The sequence below is a fragment of the Camellia sinensis genome, chromosome 6 (assembly GCF_055761805.1).
Source record: "Camellia sinensis isolate YWXY chromosome 6, ASM5576180v1, whole genome shotgun sequence".
NCBI classification, from domain to species: Eukaryota; Viridiplantae; Streptophyta; class Magnoliopsida; order Ericales; family Theaceae; genus Camellia; species Camellia sinensis.
The window spans coordinates 29662793-29668331 of record NC_138966.1 but is presented as its reverse complement, the minus strand read 5'-3'; positions in this window follow the sequence as shown (position 1 = coordinate 29668331).

Below are 5539 nucleotides of genomic sequence, written 5' to 3'. Positions count from 1 at the left end.
TTGTAATTTATGTTTTTCTAAAAATAAACAAAAAATAAACAAAAGCCAGTTTATAAAATTTTTGTAAATATAAACTGAAAACGTAAACGTTACCTAAACAACTAAAAATCTGTCCTTTTGTGGCGGTTTCAAACATCACAAAAAGTTTCAAACATCACTAAAAATTTGTCCTTTTGTGGCCGTTGCAAGTTTTTTTATTTTTTATTTTTTATAATAGAGTAGTGACGAAAAATGAGGGGTGATGAAAGGGGCTATAGCTTGTTTTTTATACTTTTCAGAGGAGTTTAGTCTCCTTGGATACGATAGCCTACAGTTTGGACTCTCGTCACTCTGAATCTAGTTTCACAAATATGCAATATGAAACAAAAAAATACAAATGAGAGTCCAAATTTGGTAAACCTTTAAAAATCCATTAATCATCAGAGATGTCAAAAATGGACTGCATTGCCAGATTTTAGAGTCGCCACCTAAATATTTTGAAAAATTTAAGAAACCCGCGACTCGGGCCAAAAGCTACTTATCCGCCATAACCAAAGTGTCTTGGCTAGGGAACTTAGATATGAGAGCAGAAGGTTATGAATTGAGCACCCCACTCATCCAATCAAAGATCGGCCTCTACTAATCATGATGTGATTTTTATGTACATTATATGCTCATATTCTGATTATTATACTAACATTACTATGTGAGGGGCACAAGTATAGACCATGTCACTTACTTTTGAATGCTTTAATTTTATATTTGTTTGAAAAAAGTTTTGAATATATACAGTAAGCTCATATGTACATTAATCAAAATAATTTCAACTTAAGCAAAATAGCCTTCACCCACAGGTATTCAAAGAGATATTTCAAATAAACACTTAGCCTCATGGTAGTATGCTTGATATGACAACACGAACACACATGTAATATGTGCTAAAGCAAAAACGCTCACCTAGTACTCAACCGAGGCAAGCCAAAGAAAAGAAAATAATTAGAAAAATGCATGTTCCTAAATATGCAAGGTAACTAATGCAACACATACAAACTGTAACTACTAAGTTTGGATTTTTTAACATGTCATATGGATCAACTCAAAACATGCGCAATGCACGTATTCAAGCAAGTAGGAAATGACAATAATATTATAATGATGAACCGAACTTAATGCATGCAAAAATGGATACAGTGCATGGCAATGATATGAAACAAAAACATAATACTACCACAGTAAGCATATAAGTAAAAGGGAGAAAGAAATAGGGGTTGAAAGACATACAAATATTACAAATTTCCCCTCGCACAAGAGGGTCCGACTGAATGTCCTAATTTACTAATTATTACAATACAATTGAATAAACTAAATTAATTAATTATTACAAGTGGGAACGAGAGTAAAGCAACTAATTAATTACAACATACGAATCTAAAAGCTATTAATCCAAAGGATTTGAACGGGAGGCGAGGAACCGCATGTGTACAACCAAGAACATCCTCTAGAAACCTTTTTGTTTGCTGCCAGAATATGCTCTGTTTGTAGTAAAAAAATTATTATGTTTTAGCCTCAAATTCTACTCTATTCTGTTATAAAAATGCCACGGCTTATACAAAATAGGTGGCCGACCCGCCTAAGAGAGTGGTCGGTCATACATAATGATGGCCGGCCGGCCGGCCACTACTTCTAGGGAATATCCTGCTGTAACAGAGTTGAAACAGAACAAAAACAGAGTGTTTTCAGGAGATGTTTATCCTCTCTACACTTCTCTATCATGAAGATGATCAAGGAAGGAGTAGATACGATTATTAAATCATCAATTATCGCAAATTTGTTGTGTGATGATCTTAGAAACGATAGGACAAGAACTCAATAAAATGGAACCAAAGATAAAGAATACCTTCTCCCTATCATAGAGTTACCTCAAGGGAGGGGGTAGACTTGCTTCATGAATCATCAAACATCACTGAAATAGTATGCAATGATTCAAGACGTAATAGGTTTAGTATAACGTCTGATTGAACCTAACCAAATTTTATTATCTTTTACCTATTTTACTCCAATTTTATTAGCCTTTTTACTTTACTTTTCAATTTTTCTTATATTTTCTTTCTTTTTGTCCAAAGGTGATGATTATTTCCACTAAGTCCAAAGCAATAAAGAATAGCAAGCATGGCTTGACCCGAGAAATAAGCTTTTCAAGCCTTTTTCTATGGGGGGAAACTACAAAGGAGGAATCAAACTCATTTACAAGCGATAATGAATTTGGAACGGGCGATAAAAACTCCAAATCCAAACCCAATAATGAGCTATAATGACTCTTTCCTTTGTGATTTTCAAGGGTCTAATTAGAAAATCAGTCCCTTAAAAGTAATTCACCGGCAATTAAGGGAGGTGTCAAACAAGAGATCATGCTTAGCATAAGAGATATGTAATGCCATGGCAATGAACCTCCGAAGAGATTAAACCATTTAGCATGAGGGGTCTCTTTCTTATGCCTTGAGTGGCAATCTTTTGTTTGATACAACTCTTAATCAAAAGAAACAAAGAAATGAGGGAGGTCGTAGAGTGCTAATGAAAAGGTGGATGATTACAATGGTGTGAATATATACATGAAAGCTATATAAAAAAGAAAGAAAAAAAAGACTATCAACTCAAATGGATTGGAAGCTATGGCCTATACACCAAATCTATGAGGACTTACAACAACACAAGTATAATATTCAAAGCATAATTCAACACATTAAAAAGCATTGAAAAAGCACAAAAATAGTGTTGAAAATCAAGTTTCAAAGGTGGAAAAAGTGAGCAAAAGTGGAACAAAACCAAGGGGTTTCAACCAACCAACAAGCCTAAGGAAGGGTGGCTAACCCTTCTCTTTTTTGTGACTTTAAATCACATATTTTAGGCCTCAAAGCACTCTAAAAACATCAAGTAAACACAAGGAAAAGAGAGAGAAAAGATGGTGCAGAAGCTCAAAGATTACCCCTTTAAAGAGAGGATGCCCTTCATAGTTGACAAATCACAAGCTAAGCACTCTCAAGGGTCTGAAGTTATCTTCAAGAACTTCAGAAAAAGCCTCAAGTTTAAGCCTAGAAGGTGTATATATAGTGTATGTATATTGCAAGAGAAGAGGAAAGTGTGTTGAACAATTCTTGGGAAAATTTTCTAACCCCAAACCATGAGGGGAGGTCTTGTATTTATAAAAAAACACCATCTCACATTGGAAATATCAAGAAAGAGACAGCTGGTGCAAGGCATGCACATGGGGACAACTGGATATTACAAAATATCTACTGTCGGGAAACATGGCTAACCGGCCATGAGGCGGTACGACTGGCCATCTAAGAATGGCTTGTCAGCTACTTGTTACCTAACTTTTCCTTGAGTGGTTAGGCTAGAAAAAAAAAAGGTTTTGGTTCAAAGAGGGTGCAAGGTTTAGGTTTTAAAGCTTGAAACTGAAGCCTTTTGCTGAATGAATTGAACGATTGCACAGCGTAACATTTCATCATTGAGTATTCAGAGTAAGGCGCCCAAGTTTTAAGGACGGTCAAAATGGGGTGTCCACAATTGCCTCTCTTTGACAGAGTTTGAAGTCATAAAATGATGTAAGTAAATGTCAAAACCCAAAGACAACCCATTTGACAAGGCCGTAAGATTTGGGCAAACAAACAAAATGTAAATGTAATTGGTTGACCTTGAAAGTTGCCTACGGATCCCTTTGCAAGGAATTAAACCATGCACTGTAAATGATAAGCACTGTATAATGATATGCACAAGGCTTCAGATCAAGGGCAAGATGTAAATGATATGCACTGTATAATGATATGCACTAAGCACTGTATAAAAGTTATAGCTGTAACAGATCATAAGCAAGCGCTAGAAGAAAAATGGAATATCCACAACTCCATGCCAAAAGCCATCTACAAAAATATATATAATGAGTTTATGGTTTCAGTCATTTAGTTTTGATGTGCAATGATGTACTTATCTAAAGGGTCTAACTTCTGATGGATTCCAATTTTCTTTGATTTACAATGTAGATGAACATATCCACAAAAAAATGTCTTAGGCTAGAGGTAGATGAACATACCCACAAAGGGTGTGATGCTTACATGGAAGCAGGACTACACTAATCTCTCATTCAACGTTAAGCCGGCATAAAACTTTTTCCTGACAAGTCCACAAGATAATTTGTGTTAATGTGGAATCAACTTTATAACAAAAGTTTACTTGAGATTAGAAGGAAACTTTGGAGTGTCACAATTCAAATAAATTGATATGCAATCACAAATCTTACACATCAAATCAACACAAAGAATTTAAGGGATTCATGTGAGTGCAACTGTTTAATGACTAACTCGGTTTGACACGAGTACATATACCATGCACATCAAAATATGTAAATTTCTTGTGAACTTAATGGTTGAAAAACTGTATTCGAACATCTAATAAGCACAAGGTGTAATAAAAAATAATGTGGAATAGTAAAGCATGTAATTTGATTAGTATAAAATTAGTATAAAGTTCTATAACAAATTTATATTGAATGGGAAAAAAATACTAAAGCCATAATCTTAAGAATATTACATTTTGAAGTCTTTCATACCCCTACTGGCTAAAGTTTGTGATTTTTGTTTGCTCACCAAGAGCTGCTTGAAGTCTCCAAACCTGATATGCAAGAGAATCAAGTGCAAAATAGGAAAGAAATACAATCAAACGCGAGCACTATGTAATACAATAATTATAATGAGCAAAGAGACTTAATCATTTGAGAGACCCCAAAAAAAAAAAATTTATAACGAAAACCAAGAAAATAATGACTTAAAACAGGTAAAATGTTAAAAGTTAAGAGTACAAATCAAAAGAGGTATGAAGTAAGCTCAGGAAAAAAAAATTCTTAGAATTTATTTATTTTTAAATATGTGAAAGGATAGTAAATAGCAACTCCATCAGAAAAACATAGATATACTGCTGATGAACAAACTCAATTCAGGGGAAGGTCAACAGCAAGAAGTTTTACAATCTCTCTCTCTCCTTTTCTTTTCAATGTATCTGAAAATATGGGTTCCCCTCATTACTTGGACTTTATTGGATTATCCGATGAAAGCTCCGATGATACCATAGTTCCAGACTTGGAAATAATATGCTTGAGAACTCCCTCTAGTGGTTAAGGAAGTACAAGAAGGCTTGTTCATAGGAGAGAGGAACTATGGACGGTCCCGAGGGAGTCCACCGTTGACAATGGAAGAAGAGCTCGCGGCTATGGCAGAATTAACAGCTGATCCTTGAACCATGCACGTGCGTGTGACCACTTTCATGGACTTGGTTTCGCAGTGCCTCATGGGCTCAATCAAAGCTCCTTGCCCATAAGGTCCTTGTTCCCTCATCCCACCAACTTTTTGGAGGTAAATACACTCTGACCTTGCAACTCATTTCCTTCTTAATGATGTCGGCCTTTACTTATTTCCTCAATAACATGGCTCCCTTGGTTTTAGGATGCCAACTTGGAATCACTCCGACCGCCCACTCTAGATTCTCCGATGGTGAGTATCAACAAAGA